This window comes from Zootoca vivipara, chromosome 7 (assembly GCF_963506605.1).
Source record: "Zootoca vivipara chromosome 7, rZooViv1.1, whole genome shotgun sequence".
Taxonomy (NCBI): Eukaryota; Metazoa; Chordata; class Lepidosauria; order Squamata; family Lacertidae; genus Zootoca; species Zootoca vivipara.
The window spans coordinates 72,310,928-72,334,295 of record NC_083282.1 but is presented as its reverse complement, the minus strand read 5'-3'; positions in this window follow the sequence as shown (position 1 = coordinate 72,334,295).

Below are 23,368 nucleotides of genomic sequence, written 5' to 3'. Positions count from 1 at the left end.
CGGAAGGGACAAAACCACTCACCTAGTCATGAGACACTTCTGGTGGCCAGGGGTGCGGGAGGATGTTCGGGATTATGTCAGGGGATGTGACACCTGCCAGCGAGCAAAGGTGGTCAGAGCGCCACCAGCAGGTTTGCTGGAGCCATTAGCCACACCGCACAGGCCGTGGGAAGTAGTGTCCATGGACTTCATCACAGACCTGCCGTCGTCCAGGGGCAAGACCGCAGTGTTGGTGGTGGTGGACCTCATGTCCAAAATGTGCCACTTTATACCGTGTGCCAGGGCGGTCTCGGCAGAAGAGACGGCCAAACTGTTTGTGGACCACGTATTCCGACTGCATGGATTGCCTTTAAGAGTTATTTCGGATCGTGGCCGCCAATTTGTTTCCAGGTTCTGGCGACGGCTAATGAACCTCCTGCAGGTGGAGGTCAGCTTGTCAACGGCTCGGCACCCGCAGACCAATGGACAGGCGGAGCGGGTCAACGCCATTCTGCAGCAGTACCTGAGATGTTACGTCAGCCAGAGGCAAACGGACTGGGTGGATCGCCTGCCACTAGCAGAATTTGCCTACAACAATGCGGTGCACGTCTCCACAGGGGTGTCGCCCTTTAAGGCCAATTACGGGCGCGACCTCAGATCTTTCCCGGAGAGGGAGGGGGAGGAGGAGGAAGAGGGCCCACAGGCAGAGGATTGGGCAGAGGACCTGGAGACGGTGCACCAGCAGCTCCGAGAACACTTGGAGAGGGCCAAGGAAGCGTACAAGAAGGGGGCAGATCGCCACAGGCGGCCGGGAGAGGTCATCAGGGTGGGGGACAAGGTTTGGTTATCCTCGGAAGGTCTTCCCACCAGGGGGCGATGCAAAAAGTTAGCACCCAGGAGGCTGGGCCCCTTCACGGTCACGCAACAGGTCAACCCGGTAGCCTTCAGGCTAGCACTGCCGGAGGACATGAGAGTGCACCCAGTGTTTCATAGATCACTGCTGTCGCCGTACAGGGAAAGTACCAGGTTCAGGGACAGCGATCAACCTCCAGAGGGAGGGGGGGAGACGGGAAACGCCCGACAGCTCAATGAGGCAACTGAGATTTTAGACTCAAGGAGAGGGGTGAGAGGGCTGGAGTACCTGATAGCATGGGAGGACACTCCGCCATCCCACAATGAGTGGATACCGGCCACGGAAGTACCTGAGGAATTTTTAGTGGAAGAGTTCCACGCCCTGTTCCCCCACAGGCCCAAGCCCTGGCACATGGAAAGGGAGGGAGAGGGGGAGGAGCAGGAGGAAGGGATAGCAGGCAGCAGCTCCCCATGGAGATGGGAAGCGGAATTTGAGGACACGGAAGAAGAGGTGTGGGTTTCACCGAGGTCGACGACGTCAGAGGCAGGAGAGGACTGGCAGAACATTTTTACTCCCACCAGCTCTGATGCCACTGACTTCTTGGGATTTCCGTCTTCTCAGGGGGAAGGAGAGAGATCGCCGGATTGGGGGGAAATTTTCACACCCACAGGCTCGGATGCCACTGACTTCTTGGGATTTCACTCGTCCCCAGCAAGCAGAGAGCCACTAGGGAGGGGGAGAGAGGAGCCTGGGAGGGGGGTGGATGTGAGGGACAAGGGATACAGGGAAGTCCCTCCCATCTTAAGTTCCAGCCCATCCCCAAGCGCTGGAGAGAGTAAGGAGAGCTCTGCCTCCAGCGGAGAGTCAGGAAGTGGTGTCCGAGGCTCAGGCAGGGTTGTGGAGCCCATGCCTCAGGTGGGACAGGAAGTTGGACGCACGGGGGGGAGGCCAATCCCCCCAACTCCCGAATTGCGACGCAAACGTAGGGGGAAGAGGTTGGGTCTGCCAAAGTTGTGGTGCTGGAAGAAAACGCGCCAATCGCCATTCGGGAGTTCTGACACCTCACCTTAAGGATGCATTTTTATTGCTCTGAACACTGTAAATAATCAGCACTTAATAAAAGCCTTAAAAGACCATGCTGGAGTCGTTACTCTAGAGTAGCCATACCAGGCCCTCTGACATACTGTTTGTGGGGGACAGGAGGCGGGCAGGTGTAGAGGACTCCCTGGTCCTGAATGGGGTAACTGTGCCCCTGAAAGACCAGGTGCGCAGCCTGGGAGTCATCTTAGACTCACAGCTGTCCATGGAGGCACAGGTCAACTCTGTGTCCAAGGCAGCTGTTTATCAGCTCCATCTGGTACGCAGGCTGAGTCCCTACCTGCCCGCTGACTGTCTCTCCAGAGTGGTGCATGCTCTAGTTATCTCTCGCTTGGACTACTGCAATGCGCTCTACGTGGGGCTACCTTTGAAGGTGACCCGGAAACTACAACTAATCCAGAATGCGGCAGCTAGACTGGTGACTGGGAGCGGCCGCCGAGACCACATAACACCGGTCCTGAAAGACCTACATTGGCTCCCAGTACGTTTCTGAGCACAATTCAAAGTGTTGGTGCTGACCTTTAAAGCCCTAAACGGCCTCGGTCCGGTATACCTGAAGGAGCGTCTCCACCCCCATCGTTCTGCCTGGACACTGAGGTCCAGCTCCGAGGGCCTTCTGGCGGTTCCCTCACTACGAGAAGCCAAGTTACAGGGAACCAGGCAGAGGGCCTTCTCGGTAGTGGCACCCACCCTGTGGAATGCCCTCCCACTAGAGGTCAAAGAGAACAACAATTACCAGACCTTTAGAAAGCATCTCAAGGCAGCCCTGTTCAGGGAAGCTTTTAATGTTTGATGGATTTCTGTATTTTAATGTTTGATGGGTTTCTGTATTTTAGAATTTCTGTTTTGTTGGAAGCCGCCCAGAGTGGCTGGGGGAACCCGGCCAGATGGGCGGGGTATAAATAATAAATTATTATTGTTATTATTATTACATAGCCAAGCTGCCCAGGGCGGGCATGCTCCTGAGGGGGGGGGGTGATGCAGAGGGTGCCCTCTCAGGAGTGGGATAGCCGCTCAGGTGCACAGAGCGGTGTGTGCGCCCTGCAGCTAGGGGTGGAACGAGCCACTGATGGCAGGCATTTGGTGTGCCGCCCGCCTGCAACTCCCAAGCCTCCCTGTCAAAACGAAGGGGGAAGGGGGGGAACGCCGCTGGCAAAGCGGCACAGTTCCCCTTCCCCCAGCGGCTCAGGGTAGGCTTGGGAATCGCAGGCGGACGGTGTGCCAAATGGTACCCCCGTCAGTGAAGACACCCAGGGTGGTCCACCCCCACCGCCCCCTTCCTCCATCCCTGCCTATGCCCCCCTCTTTAGCACCATAAATTGGCCAATTACCTGTATCTTCTCTTTTGAGCTTTGAAGTCTGATTACGATGTCTGACATCATCTAATGTTTTCTGCTTTATCTCCCTGTTGCTTGGATCTTCATAACATTCTGCTGCGCCAAGCAGCTGCTTGGATTGTTCATGCTGTTGAGTTATTCCTAAAGGAATCATGTATGGGCAGACATGACTCCACTGAAATCTATGGACTGATGCTCATGCTTCATGTAAGATAGGGTCACATGTCCTAGAGACTTTGGTCTATGCTGTTCAAATGGAAACTAAACAAATGTAAGTGATAGGAAGAAGTGAGTCTTAAGGCTTTCCATCTTCTAATCAATGAATCAAAGGGATGCGATAAGAGCTCCTCAGTGAAGACCCTGGGAAGTCAATCAAGCTTTGTATACTTGCATTGCGATAGTTCACAGCTGATTATAGATCTGAACTCTAGCTCATTTTTCTTTGGAATATACACCAGAACCTAGAATCACATCTGATACCTTTTGCCTCACTGAAGACTGCATCATGATTAATGTGTTCATGATGAAAAGCATTGGGATTGAAAATGATTTGCGCCTCAATCATTAAAACAGCATAAATCATAGTAATTGATTGGTTAATTAATTATGACTATAATATGGGCATCAAGTGTTTGCAGAGCAATTCACTGGTAATTGACCTTTTTAAAAAAATAATAATAAAATAAATTACGTTCCTGGTGGTTTTAACTGTTTACCTGTATATGCTAGTACAGGTACAGACTTACATTTCCCCAGTCTCCTTTCCACTCAAAACACTAGTCTTTTCCCTGGGTTGAATTTCTATTAAAAGAAATAATCTTAAGAACAATAAAAATTTGAGTGTACAATAACACTGCAGTCATGTTTAATGCTCCTTCAAAGTCAGAATATATAGTGCTTTCCCTCTCCCCAAAAATCTACTCCTTTATTTATAACCTCTCATTTTTCTGTGCCACACCTCTGTCACTGATTGATCTGTTCTAATGTCACAGTAAGATGCCACTTTGAGGAAGGCAGGGCTTCTCGAGCTGACATTGGCTGCTGCTCTGATGTCAAAGAAGGATTAGTCAATCTGGGATAGTGACATCCCACAGGGGACCATTGTTTTAGAAACCCTGATGTGCTCCACTGTGAGTTGGATCAGTAATGAGTGGCACCCATTGGGTCTAGTAGGATGGGAGGGAGGGAGGCTACCAGTAGGTGGAGCTAGAGTTTGTCCCCATCCTCCTTTCTGCCAAGTTCTATAAGGGCAGCACTGAAACACTTTCCAAGGCTGTGCTTAGAATTCAGAAGACCTCAGGACTTGTTGTTGTTTAGTTGAGTCCGACTCTTCGTGACCCCATGGACCAGAGCATGCCAGGCACTCCTGTCTTCCACTGCCTCCCACAGTTTGGTCAGACTCATGTTCGTAGCTTCGAGAACACTGTCCAACCATCTCGTCCTCTGTCGTCCCCTTCTCCTAGTGCCCTCAATCTTTCCCAACATCAGGTTCTTTTCCAGGGAGTCTTCTCTTCTCATGAGGTGGCCAAAGTATTGGAGCCTCAGCTTCACGATCTGTCCTTCCAGTGAACACTCAGGGCTGATTTCCTTCAGAATTGATAGGTTTGATCTTCTTGCAGTCCATGGGACTCTCAAGAGTCTCCTCCAGCACCATAATTCAAAAGCATCAATTCTTCAGCGATCAGCCTTCTTTATGTTCCAGCTCTCACTTCCATACATCACTACTGGGAAAACCATAGCTTTAACTATACGGACCTTTGTTGGCAAAGTGATGTCTCTGCTTTTTAAGATGCTGTCTAGGTTTGTCATTGCTTTTCTCCCAAGAAGCAGACGTCCTCAGGACTTAGTTATTACTTAAAAGAAGCCTGCTGCAATATGCAGGTATAAGATGTCCATTTCTCCCACTCTGAAAATCCTGTGCCCATTCAAGGAAAGTAGGAGGGAGGTGATACACAGGAAGGTGATAAACCAAACTCTGGTGGTTTCCTCAAGAAGGGCAGGTGATTCATACCCAAGAATGAATGAATGGGCTGCATTCGTTTCACCTGTCTGCACTAGAATAATAAATTCATAGAAGTTGGCTAACCTTGACTGGTCAGGCAGCAGTCCACCCCATCATGATCTGGCAAGGAGCTGTGTCTCAGGGATTTCCCCCCAGCTGGCACAACATCAAAAATGATCCTTATGCCAGGCAGGGTTGACCCCTAACAGGTATTCACCATCAAGCATGCTGGAGATTTAATGGTTCTACCCAATGCCTACGCCAAACCACAACTACTGTAATCAATAAAATTGTGGCCTGATATGACCATGTCTGCTTATTTGGGAGTTGGGCATGGGGGGAGGGGGCACCTGTGTCACACAATCATAGAATTCTAGAGTTGGAATGGATCTCAAGGGGCAAATAATCCAATTCTCCGAAATGCAGGGATCCTGTTAGGATTGCACCCTAAGGTCTGTGCTTCTAGTGATGCTTCTCAATACCCATTCCTGGAAATGGCAGTAGGGGAGAGTGCTGCTGAGCTGATGTCCTGCTTGTGGGCTTCCCATAAACATCTGAATTGCAACTTTGAGAACAGGATGCTGGATTAGATGATCCACAAGATGACTGTTCTTCTGTATTTAATACTTTGCACTAGCAGGCATTTCCTAGCTGCCAGGTCCAGCAGGATTCCAGAAATGGAACGTCACTTGACCACTTTGTTTTTGCTTGAACTTACCTTCCCCCCCCCCTCAGATGGGCCAAAAATAATTATAGAAAGCAATCCTCTTCTGCAATCGACTTCTTCTGATCATGGGTGAGGTGAAAACCAAGTGAGAAGAAGGAGGAGAGGCCCCTTTTGGATTGACAGTCTAAAAAGCAAAGAGACTATTAAAGTTTTCTAATGCCAGATGAAAAAACTAACAAGTTGATCAGGGAGAGGCAGGGGGAGAACTAGGCCTCTGCTCTGCCTCCCCTCTAACTACCCATCTCTTTTCCTTCTTCTTCTCCCCCCCCTCCTTCCTTTTCCTATTTTCACCTCAACTGTCAGCTGTTTTGAAAATGGGCTGGCAGACAGGGAGAGGGAGAGTATCCAGTTCAGTCTGGTTCCTGGCTCAGGGAAACATTTTATTGGATTTGTTACTCTTTGATGCTGATTAAGCCCATGGGGTAGAAAAAGCAAAAGAGAGGAGGAGGTGTGGAGGGGGGGGGGAGGAACGTTGCAGCTTCCCTGTGGCTGCAATGTTTTTAATTTATTATTAACCATCTCTCATGTGTTATCTGACAGGATGTGAGGGGAAAGCAGAGCCTGTGTTTCTCATTTTTCCAAGGGCAGATATTGTCGCTCTTCACCAAATCAAAGTCTAGATGTCATCTCAGGAGTTAACTTTGTAGCTGCTAATTTATAACAAATAGATTATTACAGAATTAGTTCCATAGGACTTGGAGGGTCGAATGGTTATAAAGCCAGGATTACACAATGGAAACTTTAATAATAGCCTGGGAGCTTGGGGTTGAGTGTAAATCTGGGAGTTTGGGTGAACCAAGTGGAATGTTGCAAAATAGCCCATGGAATTACCCCTGTCTTCTGTTTAAATCTTCTCTCCCTGTACTATTCAGCTGTTCCAAAGCCAAATTCACTGATCTAACTACCATGTTTAGGATGAGGAAGGCTGTCATGAAGTATTTAACACCCCCCCCCCTTTACTCAGGGGTGCAATTTCAGTAGGTGGGCAAGTTAGAAGAAAGCTCAAAGTCTCTATGGACATAATACATAAGCAGTATGCCTTAAGACAAATGATTGATATTATTCTCTAAAGTGGTTTTATCAACATAGGACAAGAGTCACCCTTGTTTTGCCCAAGGGGGATTTCTGCTTTTTGCAGGCATTTGTAGGCTCCATTTAGCTGTTTAGAAGAATCAACACTGAGGTCTGAACCTCCAATCCACAGTATTCTTAGGAGATAATTCATAAAAGCAAGGAGACATTTCCTTCTCAATAGGTATTTCCATGATAGCAGAAGAAAGGTGTTTGGCATTTTTAAATTCTTAGAATGGCCACTTTCATGTCCAGAATGTTGGTTTATGTTACATGATAGTCTAAATATACTGCTCTTGGGTAAAAAGGTTTTCAAAGCATATCAGTACAACAAAAGATAGACTATGAGTACAAGAATCAATCATCAAAACAACATAAGAAAATAAAATCACAAAAATAACTCATCGATACAGTGAGTCAGCCAAAATTTTATGGTGATCAGCTAACACAGGGCTGTCTGGGTCAAGCAACTCAATGTTTTTCTTCCTTTGGCCCTGCAGGTCTCTTCACCCCTTTTTGGGTGGGCGGTTTTGCGGGCAGGCCCCGGGCCCCCATTGTGAACCAGCCTATTGAAGGCTGAATTGTCCTCCTGCTGCCAAATTGGCAAATGGCAGCAGGAATCAGAGACTGTTTTCCTGGGCACAATAGTGGTGCTTGGCCCCCTGGCCTGGGCAAGGATAATTTCCAGGCAGAGGGCCTTCTCAGTAGTGGTGCCTGCCTTGTGGAACGCCCTCCCATCAGATGTCAAGGAAATAAACAACTATCTGACTTTTAGAAGACATCTGAAGGCAGCCCTGTTTAGGGAAGTTTTTAATGTTTGAACTTTTATTGTATTTTTAATATTCTGTTGGGAGCCACCGAGATTGGCTGGAGAAACCCAGCCACCAGATGGGTGGGGTATTATTATTATTATTATTATTATTATTATTATTATTATTATTATTATTCCTGGCCTGTGAGGCCTTTTGGCTGCCCCCTACTTATTACATCAGGCTCAACAAGTAAAGTACCATCTGCAATGTACTGTTCATGGAACTTGACTTAAAGCATTTAACTTGGCAGGCTTACTTCTGAGTAAAGCTGCTTCTCCTATGGCTGCCATATGAAGTTCAAATCTTTGCCTGAATTTTATTTAGTTCCCTGCAATATTGTGAGACATCTGTAGCCCAAATGCAGAAGCTGTGCTGAAAATTTTCCTACAGTTTCTTGGGAGTTTTCTTCTGCTGTTAAAGAGGCTTCATGTTTTCTACTTTATTCTCACGGCACCTGATTTTTTAAATCATTTCTGTCTGTGCACTGTATTGTTTTAAGATGACTGAGGGTGATGTATGCAATTTTCTTTGCAGTATACATTTCTTTAGCCCTCTGCAGCCTTCCTGGCTGCCCACATGTCCTGATCTGAAAAAGCCTTACAGGAGGAGTTACCTCATGAGTTACTGAAGCACAGGCATGTGGGGAGGCTGGAGAGTGCAGACTGCTGGTGAGATAATTTGCAGAAATATATAAGGCATTCAATCACAAAGACCCCTTGGCCACCTCAACAATAAGTTCAGTACAGTGGTACCTCGGTTTACAAACACAATTGGTTCCGGAAGTCTGTACTTAACCTGAAGCGAACTTTCCCATTGAAAGTAATGGAAAGTGGATTAATCTGTTCCAGACGGGCCCGCAGAGTACTCAGCCTGAAGCGTACTTAACCCGAGGTATGAGTGTAATTGGTTCTGGAAGTCCAGACTTAACCTGAAGTGAACTTTCCCATTGAAAGTAATGGAAAGTGGATTAATCCGTTCCAGACAGGTCCGCGGAGTACTTAAACTGAAAATACTCAAACTGAGGCGTACTTAAACCAAGGTATGACTGTACTGTTTAGTCGTGTCCGACTCTTCGTGACCCCCTGGCGTGCTATGGTCCATGGGGTCATGAAGAGTCGGACACGACTAAACGACTAAACAACAACAACATGACTGTACATAAACAAACAAACAAACAACCCTGTTCCACACCCATGAGAATGCCACTGACAATTTCTCTCCCCATTGATAAATTTGAAATGCAATTTCTTTTTCAGTCATTGTTGGAGAATTTTTTTAAAAAAACCTTCAAAAAGTACTGGATGATTCCAGCGTAGCACTACAACAATCACCTTTCTACTAGATGGCAATAAGGCCTCAAGATCTTTTGGGATTTCTCTTGCATAGTTCATGTGCAGTCTGCCACTTTTGTACAAACCAAGCTTGTCCCAGAAAGCTTCAAACCCCACCTACCATAATAATAATAATAATAATAATAATAATAATAATAATAATAATAATAATAATTTATTATTTATACCCCGCCCATCTGGCCGGGTTCCAGCAGCCACTCTGGGCGGCTTCCAACAAAAGAGAAATTCTAAAATACAGAAATCCATCAAACATTAAAATACAGAAATCCATCAAACATTAAAAGCTTCCCTAAACAGGGCTGCCTTGAGATGCCTTCTAAAGGTCTGGTAGTTGTTGTTCTCTTTGACCTTTGACCTCTAGTGGGAGGGCATTCCACAGGGTGGGTGCCACTACTGAGAAGACCCTCTGCCTGGTTCCCTGTAACTTCTCGTAGTGAGGGAACCGCCCTCGGAGCTGGACCTCAGTGTCCGGGCAGAACGATGGGGGTGGAGACGCTCCTTCAGGTATACCGGACCGAGGCCATTTAGGGCTTTAAAGGTCAGCACCAACACCATAATCTCATCCATACATTGAAACTACAAAGCTATGCCTATCTAGCTGGCCCTGGTGTTTTTTTTTGGGGGGGAGGAGTAGGATTTCAAATAAAGCTACTTTGGAGATCCTGGCTTTCAGCATTCTACCCAGGAACCTAAATTTGACTTCCAGGACCCCGTAACTACTTTCCCCCATGTCATTGGTGTCAACCACTGACTCCTCCCCGGCGCTATCTACACATTTTATTTTTCTAATCTCACAGCTAAAAATAAATCACTTGTAAATTGATTTATAAATTATGTATAATAATCTAAGAAGTGCTAACAATGTACAATGCTTCGTTCCCCTTAAATATGGAGAGGCCTCTCTCTCTCTCTCTGTGTCTGTGTGTGTGTGTGTGTGTGTGTGTGTGTGTGTGCATACCATGGTCACAGAGAAAAAGTTATCACCTTTGCTGAATGTTTGGGACTCATTGTGCATTTGCATGTATTATAAAGTCCCACAAATGGAGTTCATGATAGTGGTGTCAGACTCCTGGTACAACAACTAGGAACAAAGTTATTATTGGTGTCATTTGTTTAGCTAAACAAAAGCTAGATTGCCACCTCTCATCGGTGAGCATAAATGACAGATAAGGTGACAAGCTGTGCTGTGCTGTAGAAAAGTCTTGCCCCCTCCCCATCAAAAGAGGCACCCCCTGTCTGGTGGGGATTTCATTTGTTATTCATTATAATAGCATGGATCCTAATGAATTCATTTGGTATTCATGCAGGTGTCACATGGATTTCCAGAGATGTTCCACTGTAATTTAGCGTGGGTTAATGGACACCTCTATTAAAGTGTTATTGAAAGTTTGACATTCAAATAACCCAGTCTAAAATCAGACAAACTTAAATATTAAGGCTGAAGGGGAAAACGAGGGAGAGGGAGTTAAAAGAAAAAAGAAAAACCCAGAGTACATTTGAAAAAGTCAAGTATGGCAATCCAATTTAAGGCACTGATTTTATTCTGGCTGAAGGGACAGCAGTTTTATTGCACATACTGTTAGTATACTTCATGCTACTCCTTGTACTAACTCCGGAACTACTTCCCTGTGGTAATGACACATGTTTATTAACAATCTATTGCTGCTGAACTAGCCTTTTGCACAGATCTCCTCCAGAGTCTCTCGTCTCTCTTCACCTGCATTAGGCTCCATCTGCACTAGACATTTAAAAAAATATCATACAATAATAATAATAATAATAATAATAATAATAATAATAATAATAATTTTTTATTATTTATACCCCGCCCAACTGGCTGGGTTTCCCCAGCCACTCTGGGCAGCTTCCAACAGAAAAATACAATACAATAATCCATTAAACATTAAAAGCCTCCCTAAACAGGGCTGCCTTCAGATGTCTTCTAAAAGTCTGGTAGTTGTTGTTCTCTTTGACATCAGATGGGAGGGCATTCCACAGGGCGGGCGCCACTACCGAGAAGGCCCTTTGCCTAGTTCCCTGCAACTTGGCTTCTCGCAACGAGGGAACTGCCAGAAGGCCCTCGGTGCTGTACCTCAGTGTCCAGGCAGAACAATGGGGGTGGAGACGCTCCTTCAGGTATACTGGACCGAGGCCATTTAGGGCTTTAAAGGTCAGCACCAACACTTTGAATTGTGCTCGGAAACGAACTGGGAGCCAATGGAGATCTTTCAAGACTGGTGTTATGTGGTCTCGGTGGCCGCTCCCAGTCACCAGTCTAGCTGCCGCATTCTGGATTAGTTGTAGTTTCTGGGTCACCTTCAAAGGTAGCCCCACGTAGAGCGCATTGCATTAGTCCAAGCGAGAGATAACTAGAGCATGCACCACTCTGGTGAGACAGTCTGCAGGCAGGTAGGGTCTCAGCCTGCATACCAGATGGAGCTGGAACATTTGTGGCTTCAAGTAAGAAAGAAGAAAATATTTCTTCATGCAGCACATATTTATACTATGGAACTCACTCCCACAGGAGGCAGTGGGGGCCACCAACTTGAATGACTTTGAAAGAGGACTAGACAAGTTCATGGTCAATGCTAGTAGCCATGATGCCTATGATCTGCCACTACAGTAGGAGGAATCAATGCCTCTGAATACCAGTTACTGGAAATGGCAGGAAGACGAAGTGTTTGAATTATGCTTGTGGGTTTCCCACAGGCACCTGGTTGGCCAGAAGAGGATGCTGGACTAGATGGGCCATTGGCCTCACCCAGCAGGCTTTTCTTATGTTCTCATCAGCATATTCATCATCAGCATTGCAGTGCAAAAGTTATCCTAATAAACAGATTTTTATCACACATTGTCGTATGTTATTAGTTGAGATGCCTGCATTGCAGAGGGTTGCCCTAGATAACCCCTAGAGACCCTTCCAACTTTATGATTCTATGATTCTGTGATTTCCCCCAAACCTATGTAATTTTATCCCTACTTCATCCTCACGTCTGCATTTTTGTACACGTTACTTTGTTGGAGAATTATACTGCAAAAATCAGAGAAGTGCAAATTTTGAAGGATGGCTGCATTTTGTTTTCACATATTGCTTTGGGCCGTAGCTGCCAAGTTATCCCTTTTTTTTAAAGGGATTTTCCTTTATGCTGAATAGGCTTCCTCGCAAGAAAAGGGAAAACTTGGCAGCTATGCTTTGGGCATTGTAAGTTAGTGATGCAGTGCCAGATTTAGAGGAGGACAGGCAGGTCTCCAGCACCGGGTGCCAAGCCAAATTGAGAAGATATACAGTATAATTGAGAAGATCCATTTGGGGCACCACATTTTGGCCTCGCACAGGGAGCCATATTACAAAAGATTTTCAAAGTCCACCCCTGAGGTATGTTCACCTTTAAATATGAACTGAACCAAATGTCTCTTCCATGTCTATGATGAACCTGGCAGGGACACTAGTGAGGGTCTTCGCTGTATAGACTGTGGAACTCCCTTCCGAGGGAGGCTCTTTAAGACTCTCTTTCAGATGGCATTTCCTGCTGGTAGACTATTTAATTTACAGTGGTACTTCGGTTTACACACTTAATCCATTCTGGAAGTCCATTCTTAAACTAAAACCGTTCTTAAACCGAGGCGTGCTTTCCTTAATGAGGCCTCCCACCGCTGGTGCCCTTCCACCGTTTGGATTCCGTTCTTAGTCCGACATAATGTTCTCAAACCCTGACCCTATTTCCAGTTTTGCGGACTTTGTAAAACAATTCATTCTTAAACCAGTCTGTTCTTAAACCGAGGTACCACTGTATTTGTTCTCCAAACCACTACCGGTACCTGTTGCTTTTAGTCAGCTGCCATTATCTATCTATCTATCTATCTATCTATCTATCTATCTATCTATCTATCTATATCTATCTATCTATCTATCTATCTATCTATCTATCTATCTATATCTATCTATTTATCTATCTATCATCTATCATCATATATCTATATCTATATCATCTATCTATGTCTATATCTATATATCTATATATCTATATATCTATATCTAATCTATATCTATATCTATATCATCTATATCGCCTGTCTATAACAATATCATCTTATCTATCTATCATCTGTCTGTCTGTCTATATCATCTATCATATCTATCTATCTATCTATCTATCTATCTAATCTCTCTCTCTCTCTCTCTCTCTCTCTCTCTATCTCTCTCTCCATCTCTCTATCTCTCTATCTCTCTCTCTATTATCTATCATCTATCTATCTATCTATCTATCTATCTATCATTTCCTGTTGTTACTTGAACTTTTTTTAAAAGTGCATTTTTATTTTGCTACAATTGCTTTATCATGTGTTTTCATTGCAGCTGAATATTATTGATAGCTGCCTTATCCCATTCACACCTTACATTTTTAGATATATACCTAATACATTTTAAGTGTTCCCCACCTTGTATGTCCATTCAGCACAACCTGTGAGAGGCCATTGCTTACATAAACTGTGTTCACAGTCAGGGATCCTTGAATAGGCAAGTTCCCTTGTGGTACAGATTGTAGGTACATTCACATGTTGGCTGGGAAGATATAGGGGATGTGTAGGGTTATGTATAGGGGATGAGGTCAGCATGCATTATTCCACTCCCCTCACTACTTACATTGACTGTACACACATGTAAGGAATGTACAACCCTGCAATCTGTGTGGGAAAGCTGCACTTTCATTTGCCATGGAAGAAATGACAGTCCATAGAAGAAATGGATTTTATTCTGCACTTTTGGGACACAGCTAAGCTCCTCTCCCATGCTGATGTGGTATGGCTGTTTCCACAGTTAAGTAAGATTTTCAATGGAAGAAAACAGCCAGAGACAAAGAATTACCACAAAAACCTTTTAAAATTAAGAAAATATATATCATGCAGAAGCTACGTGATGGTGTGGTTTGCTACTGAGGATTATTAGCCACTTCTATGTCAGGACCTTTGGTGTCTTGGTGAGTAATGCAGTTCTCCAATAGTCACAGCTATAAAAGCTTAATACTACCTCATCATGGATTCCGTGTGTAAGTACCCACAAATAAAAGCCTAGGCTACATAAAACACAGCAAGTCCTATTAATGTTGTAAAAAAAGGGCAAAAACGCCGACAACTTCCAAATCACAGATGCTTAATGTAAGCAACCACGTTTGGTTCCAATAGCTGAAGGTACCAAGAGTGAGACTCCCTCCCTCAACAGCCTACACCATAGAGGTGATTTCAATGGTACAAATACAGTATTTCTGGCTGGCTTTTCTGTGGCTGGCCTCTTCTAGAAAGAAAAGTCGAGAAGAGAAACATAGAGTTCCATTCGTCCAGACACAGCTGGAACACAATGCACTGGGACAGCTTTAGGGGATGTGTCACACCAGCACTGAAAACAGCTACACTGGTTTCAGGTCCATTTCCAGGCACAATTCAAAGATTTGGTTCTCACCCTTAAAGCAATGGTCAGGAACCTATGGCCTAATGAGTCTCTTCTGGCCTCAGAGGGTTGGCCCACCAGCCATTTTGGGTTAACCAGGCACCTCTCCTGAGTCTAATGGCATATGATGTTGGGTGTGAAAAATTCAAGGAAGATTCTTGCTTTGCAGACATGGCTTGAATTCACTCTTAGTGATCTCCTGATTCCCCCCCCCCAGCACTTTTTGAATTTGGCACCTTCTTTTCTGTTTCCCTACTTGAGGTGTGTGATGCTGTGGGTTGAATTTGGACTGAATTCAAGCTAGGGGATACAAAGGAAGAATCCTTTCCTTCCTTTAAAAAGGGTGCCTAATTTTGAAAAGCCCTTCACTTCGAAGGAAGAATTAGGAGCACACTTAAATTAAGGCCAGAGATATAAACATAGCTGCCAAGTTTTCCCTTTTCTCACGAGGAAGCCTATTCAGCATAAGGGAATTTCCCTTTAAAAAGGGATAACTTGGCAGCTATGGATATAAAGGAAGAATAGTCGATTCAGTATTGAATTCAAGCCTGTGCGACATAGTAGTTAGAGTGCTGAACTAGTACCTGGGAGGCGCAGGCTCAAATTCCACTTAGCCATCGAAGTCACTGACCCTCAGGCTAATCTAGCAGGCAGGGCTGCTCTGATGGTAAAATGCAGAGGAGGAGAACCATTTATGCTACCTTAAGCTCCTTGGAGGATGGTGGGCTTATGGCTCTATAGCAGCAGGCCAGCCCCACTCACCTGTCAAAGTGCGCAATTGAGGTTGGGCCAGATCCAATTCTCCACCCATGCTTTAGAGTTGTATATGGCTTGGAAGCTGGGCACCTCCTGCTCCACTTCCTCCATTATATATACCTGTTGGTGCTGTTTGTGCAATGGAGGCATTTCTCCAGGTGCCTCCATTGCCAGAGATTAGGCCAAACTTCCCCAATTAAATGCCTCCCCATTGTTATACAATTGTATTGTATTGTATTTCCAACTTTTAAAGTTTATATTGTAAATGTTCTTCCAAACCACCTTCAGGTTCAATCTGCAAGGCAATATAAAAATGTTTTGATAAATAAAATAATATATACACACAGAGGCTCAGATTCAGTTAAATGGTTGTGCTAATGGAGTCAGCACAAAGAGTCCCACTAGCACAACACACCTTTCCCCTCTTTTCCTCCCACAAATCATCTCTGAACAATCATAATAATGCAGTGTTCAATTCCTCCCAGAGTGCGGTGTGATAGTCAATCGGAATGACTTACACATGCACCAAGTCAGATAACTGTCTGACCAGTTATGTCCCATGATTCCTAGTATGTCATCCAGCTCCCTTTATCTCATCCTCTCTTACCCTCTTTTGCCTTTTATCAGGAAGCCTGAGGACCAGTCTGCAGCTATTCTAAAGGGACAAATTTCTAAACACATAACATAAGAGGGTTCCACACAGACATCGTGAAAATTGCCAGACACAAATACCTAACCACATTTCAGATTATGTCAGGCACAGAATATTCAGCTCCTCAGTCTGCAGTGAGAGCCAGTTTCAGAACAAACTTGGCAGGAAGACTCATCCAGAAACTTGGGAATCATTTAGGCTATGCTCACAACATTCTAATATATAAAATACACTGCAATCCTACGCATGCTTATCTTGGAGTAAGCCCTCAGAACATAGTGAGACTTACTTTTACTGATTAACATTTTTTATGCATTTCATTACAGAATACACAATGCATATGGATCATACAAATGGCACCTACTTTTGAGTAAATATGTATACTATTGCATTATTACAAGACCTGCTTTTTGACCTTGGCTGGATCTAGACACATCAAAAAAAGTGTTTCAGGAAAACACGTTGTAAACTTTATTATGGGAAATCATGCTGGTGAAAGACAGGACTTCACTGCAACATCTGGTGTCACTGTATTATAAGGCATATAAAACACTTTTTCTTTACTAATGTAGCCGAGTCCCTTGATTCCTGAGACCCTTTGAATATGAGGAGATGGCGGCTCCAATCCAATGCTGCATTATGAATGGGGGTGCTCATGCAGAAAGCCTTGTCAGATAAACAAAAACTGTACAAAGCACCTGTTGGGTAGAAACTGGCTCTACCCTCCTCCTTTCCACTTTTGAATAGTTTATCAGTGGAATTGCTGATTTTCCAGGAAGGGCCTGCACACCTATCCCAGATTGTGGGAGAAATGTTGCAGGCAGCACTCATTTTCATGTTTAGTTCCTCAACAAGCTAAGTTCATGCAGACAGCTAAGTATATAGAGCGTAATGCTATCAGTAAGGTAAAGGTAAAGGGACCCCTGACCATTAGGTCTAGTCGTGACCGACTCTGGGGTTGCGCGCTCATCTCGCATTATTGGCCGAGGGAGCCGGCATATAGCTTCCAGGTCATGTGGCCAGCATGACAAAGCCGCTTCTGGCAAACCAGAGCAGCACATGGAAACGCCGTTTACCTTCCCGCTGTTGTTGTTGTTGTTTAGTCGTTTAGTCGTGTCCGACTCTTCGTGACCCCATGGACCATAGCACGCCAGGCACTCCTGTCTTGCACTGCCTCCCGCAGTTTGGTCAAACTCATGTTCGTAGCTTCGAGAACACTGTCCAACCATCTTGTCCTCTGACGTCCCCTTCTCCTAGTGCCCTCAATCTTTCCCAACATCAGGGTCTTTTCCAAGGATTCTTCTCTTCTCATGAGGTGGCCAAAGTATTGGAGCCTCAGCTTCACGATCTGTCCTTCCAGGGAGCACTCAGGGCTGATTTCCTTCAGAATGGATAGATTTGATCTTCTTGCAGTCCATGGGACTCTCAAGAGTCTCCTCCAGCACCATAATTCAAAAGCATCAATTCTTCGGCGATCAGCCTTCTTTATGGTCCAGCTCTCACTTCCATACATCACTACTGGGAAAACCATAGCTTTAACTATACGGACCTTTGTCGGCAAGGTGATGTCTCTGCTTTTTAAGATGCTGTCTAGGTTTGTCATTGCTTTTCTCCCAAGAAGCAGGCGTCTTTTAATTTCGTGACTGCTGTCACCATCTGCAGTGATCAAGGAGCCCAAGAAGGTAAAATCTCTCACTGCCTTCCCGCTGTAGCGGTTCCTATTTATCTACTTGCATTTTGACGTGCTTTCGAACTGCTAGGTTGGCAGGAGCTGGGACCAAGCAACGGGAGCTCACCCCGTCACAGGGATTCGAACCGCCGACCTTCTGATCAGCAAGCCCTAGGCTCAGTGGTTTAACCACAGCGCCACCTGGGTCCCATAATGCTATCAGTAGATAGCTACTAAGCATGAAGTTTGTACTATCTCCAGGATCATAAACAATGTAGCTCTCTGAATACCCTTGCTGGGAAATACAAGTGGGGAAAGTGTTGCTCTCAGGTTCTGCTTGCTCGCTTCCCATAAGCATCTGGTTGGCCACTGTGGCTGTGTTCAGATGGCACTTTATTTCATTTTTCCGACATTGCCTTACCTGTGATTTTTTGCATTTTATGTGATCTTTCACATAATGTAAAAGCCACTTCCAGAAATCTATTGGAACCTAGCAGAACTTGAGCATTCATTTCCTTCTTCTTTCCAGTGGGGGATATGTTTACAACTCAAAAAAATAAAAATCTGTTAATTTGGAAAATAACAAGAGTTTTTTGCACTGTGGTTTTCCCACGGTTCCCATGATCATGATAACACTGCTCATGTCATGAAATTTGGGGTGGTATCCTAGCACGCAGTTCTTTTCCATTTAAAATTTAGTGCAAGGCACAGTTCCATAATGAAAAGCTACTGCAGTACAAAAAGAACATTACAGATCAGGACAGAAGCGCTAGCTTTTTAACTAGTAAAACAAATGCAATAAACCCCTATGTCTGAATGCAGCCTATGAGAACAGGATGTTGCATTTGATGGACTTTGGGTCTGTTCCTCAAGGCCTCTTTGTATGTTCTTATGCAGACAGCTAAGTATTTGCAGACAGAAGCCTGCTTCTGCATGCATATGGTCCCTAGCTGGGCTGGAGGGAGGTTTTCGTTCTGTTTTTTAGTGAATTCCATGGCCACAATTTCCTATATATTTCAGTCCCTCTGTTCTCTGGTTTTCTTTCTGTAGCTATCCTTCAAGTTGGACAGGCCAAGGAAAGCACCGCCTTGTTCTCGACAGGAGACACTGGTTTTCATTATTATTATTATTCCCCGGGGCAGCTCATGTTCACGGGGTATTAAGACTGGTTTCTAGATCAAAATGTGTTTATTAAACGAAGGGTTTTTAAAAAGAGGGAATTTAGCTGAAGCAGGACTCTGTACCTCCTTGGGGTAGCAAAAATGCTCGGCTTTGCTTTGTGGGTTTCGCACGCTGAAGACACTCGCAACAATCTGCCAGGCACTGAAAAGCAATGAACAGCAAAATGCAATGCTTCATTCAATGAATGAATGCTATGGATAGAATATGCACAGATGGCATCCCAGGGCCATTTTTCACAGGAGCCCCAGAGTAATACTTTCCTCAGAGAAGTAATGAAAGTCCAAGGGCTGGATTCTGAAAAGCACCTTTGGAAGAGGGTTAGCAGAAGGTAACATGCCCACCCTCTCACTACCTCTCACCTCTGAATGCTTTGGACTTGGCATGCGTATCTGAGGAAGAACGAGGAGAGCTCTGAAAAGAGCGGAAGGTGTTTTCAGTGAGTGGGAGTTCCACTCATGGAAGGTGCTTCCTCCCAAATTTCAGTCTCCCCATAGCTTGCAGTTCTGATTCATGCCATTATAAACACTGAGCTAGGCCAAAGCTGCCCTTGCATGCCAAGCATAAGCAATTACTGTATGTTCTGTGGCTACTGTGTTTTCTAGACCAGAAGTCAAGTATTGTGCCTTGCAAATGGTGATGAGGCTCAGCAATAAATGTGCTAACCCATTGCAATAAGGGCTGCAGCTGCACCTACTAGGGTTTGTCAAATGCTAAGAGGCTTTCCGACCTACAGGCTTCCTGCAAGTGAAAGCCCTGAAGATGTTGTAGTGCATTTTGGAAATTTTTACAGAATGTTGCCTGTGATTTAGTTGTAGCAGTGCAGATTAGCACTTTAGGAAATGACTCAATGGGTTGTATTCAATTTATTGCTAAGCATGCTGCACGACAAAATGTTCTCCCCCTCTCATCCCCCTGTGCACTCCCTAAATCTGTTCTGTAGATTCCCCCAACCCTCCAAAGCAGATTTGGGGACACCATTCACATGTGTGGATGTGCAAAGTCCCTCAGGTTAGCAGAACCAACATCTCTCCTGATACCATAGTAACCTCCAGATGTTGCTGGGCTACAGCTTCATCAGCCCCAGCCAGGGATTCCAAAACTTGGCCCTCCAGCTGTTTTTGGAGTACAATTCTCATCATCCCCAACCACTGGTCCTGTTAGCTGGGGATGATGGGAGTTGTAGTCCAAAAACAGCTTGAGGAAACCCTGGCCCTAGCCAACATGGCCAGTGGTCAGGGATGATAGGAAGGGTAGCTCAACAACATCTGGACCATGCTGGCTATCCCTGTTGTAGCATTTAGTTTGGACCGACAACCTTCCACATATAAATGCTTAGGATGAATTATAAATAAAGCCAAACCAGTGCAAAATGATAAAACATGATGTTACAGTGGGTAACTCTGGTACAAATTGAACTGGGGTGTTAGCAAACTTGTAACAACAAAAACAAAACAAATGACCCAGATTTTTTTGAGTCTCTGCCATGTTTACAAACTGGCCCAAGAATGCATATATGACTCCTCAAAATGCACAAGGAACAGTCAGTTAAACATGCTATTGCAATGTCACAGAGTGCTAAGCTGTGTTGTGTGCTTAAAAGGAAAGGAAGAGTGGAAGCGACACAAGATATATAACCAGTCATCCAGACACACAGATGCTTTTTATTGGCTTTGTTGTTTTTCAAACACACAAAGCATAACACTGCATGGAAGCATGCAGAACAGATGCACGGGGAGGTCAATCAATGCCAAACTACTCAGTACACAGCTTTAAAGCATCACGACACCACAATCTGGGGTGATATATGAGAGATCATGCTAGGCTGCCCCTGCTGAACGGCTCTGCGAATGATATATGCTTGGGGGACAGTGTCAATGGAGGGCAGGAGAGCATCTTAGCAACAATTCAGCCTGCAATTCCAACTCACATGTTTGACTGGTTTCCTGGAAACCACAGGAGTGTGAAGTCAAACAGCAAGGCTAATAGCAGAGTGATGGACTCTGCTAATTGTACTGCTTCACCTGGAAAAGGAGTGCTTTCAGATATCACATTTCAGATATCAGGACAAGGATAAGTTTGCCCTGCCGTGTTGCAGAAACGTGCTACAGTTGTGATCACTCCTCACGGCCTTGAATCTAGATGCTATATCACAAATATTTTGCAATCAGTGCAGGATGAATACGGTGGTACCTCAGTTTAAGTACACAATTGGTTCCGGAAGTCTGTACTTAACCTGAAGCGTACTTAACCTGAAGCGAACTTTCCCATTGAAAGTAATGGAAAGTGGATTAATCCGTTCCAGACGGTCCACGGAGTACTTAACCTGAAGCGTACTTAACCTGAAGCGAACTTTCCCATTGAAAGCAATGGAAAGTGGATTAATCTGTTCCAGATGGGTCCACGGAGTACTCAACCTGAAGCGTACTTAACCCAAAGTATGAGTGTAATTGGTTCTGAAAGTCCGTACTTAACCTGAAGCGTACTTAACCTGAAGCGAACTTTTCATTGAAAGTAATGGAAAGTGGATTAATCCGTTGCAGACGGGTCCGCAGAGTACTTAAAGTGTTGGTGCTGACCTTTAAAGCCCTAAATGGCCTCGGTCCAGTATACCTGAAGGAGCGTCTCCACCCTCATCGTTCTGCCTGGACACCGAGGTCCAGTGCCGAGGGCCTTTTGGCGGTTCCCTCACTACGAGAAGCCAAGTTACAGGGAACCAGGCAGAGGGCCTTCTCGGTAGCGGCACCCACCCTGTGGAATGCCCTCCCACCAGAGGTCAAAGAGAACAACAATTACCAGACCTTTAGAAGGCATCTCAAGGCAGCCCTGTTTAGGGAAGCTTTTAAAGTTTGATGGATTTCTGTATTTTAATATTTGGAAGCCGCCCAGAGTGGCTGGGGGAACCCGGCCAGATGGGCGGGGTATAAATAATAAATTATTATTATTACTATTATTAAACTGAAAGTACTCAAACCGAAGCGTACTTAAATCGAGGTGTGACTATATTAGGACTGTGCACGAATCCAGAGCTCTTCAGACAACATTTTTGGACAGACTGGAGGTTCTTCCTTTCACAAAAGGAAGGAATTTTGTGAGGAGCTATTTTGAAGGCAACTGAAATGGTTCCAATACTAAGCATAGTAGATGTGCCACGGTGGCTGGGTGTCTACAAATCAATGGTTGCCACCAGCATTTGTTGCAAAACTCACGGCAGATTTCCAAGTGACCTTTCTGATATCACAGAGGTGGTTGTGTCCCACAATGGTTGCTTCCCTGTACTGATATTTAAAAACCCAAGTGTGGGAACATGCAAAGCAGAGAGAGGCCCCGAGGTTCAGTTTCTGATGGCTTACAATCATTGCCCTCGATGTTCAAGCAAGGGCAGTGCTGTTCACTTCCATGGTACAACTCATGCGATTAAATGAGGGTAAGCATGCATTGAAAAGCTTTATGGAAATCATAGCTCATCTCTTCCATTCTGTTCTGCATTTCCTTTTCTTTTTTTTCTTAACCTGCAAAGCTAGCACTCTCCCTTTAAGATCCAGGCCCTTTCCTGCTTTCCTGGCAGGTTTCCATTGGCAACTCCAGAATCCTGCACAAGGCTCTCAACACCTGATTAAATATTAATCCAGGGGTGGGGGCCTCCCTCTTTTATGATCCTTTCCCTTGAAACCCCTATTAGTAAATCACAGTCCAGCATGAGAGGAAATGTGGCCATTCCATTACCCTCAGTTCACGAAGGGGCATTAATTCTTAATAAACTGGCCTGATTATAATAATACTTGAAGGATGCAAAATAATGGATAGACAGGTTTACGTCCATGCCTAAGATTAAACACATGTGTGGCCCAGGGAGAGGGAGACGGGGGCAGCAGGCTGAGAGGGAGATGGATGGGCGAACTATGGCTCGAATTCTCAATGAAAGTGGGTGTTGTGCTGCTAAGTTCTCTATAGGTCCCTTGTGAGCTGTACATTTCCCTTTTCTTCAGTGCTGCAAATCTCAGGCCCTTCTCCCCACCCCCTTTTGAGATGCACAACTAGCCTGCTGTGAAAGGAAAACAGGTAACCATTTTCCCAATGTAAGTGAGAAGACATACTAAGGTTCCAAATCAAGTCCCTGAAAATTATACAGTGTATGTGAAGCAAAGGGGGACGACTCAAACAGGGCAAGGGGGGGGGGCATATTTATTTCTCAGTATCAGCCTGACAGGCATTGCCTTGCATTCCCCTGCTCCTTAAATAAAATAATCCTATGGCCACCTGCCCAAACATCTTCATTCCTCTAAAGGAAATCCCTTTGTATCATAGCCCTCACTAGTGGATGGTTTACAGATGGGGCAAAATTACGAGGGCATCCCCATATGCACAAACTTTAAAAGTGAATAGGAGCTGTTCAGGGTGGAGGAGAAATTTGACTCAGTTCACATTTGAAGGC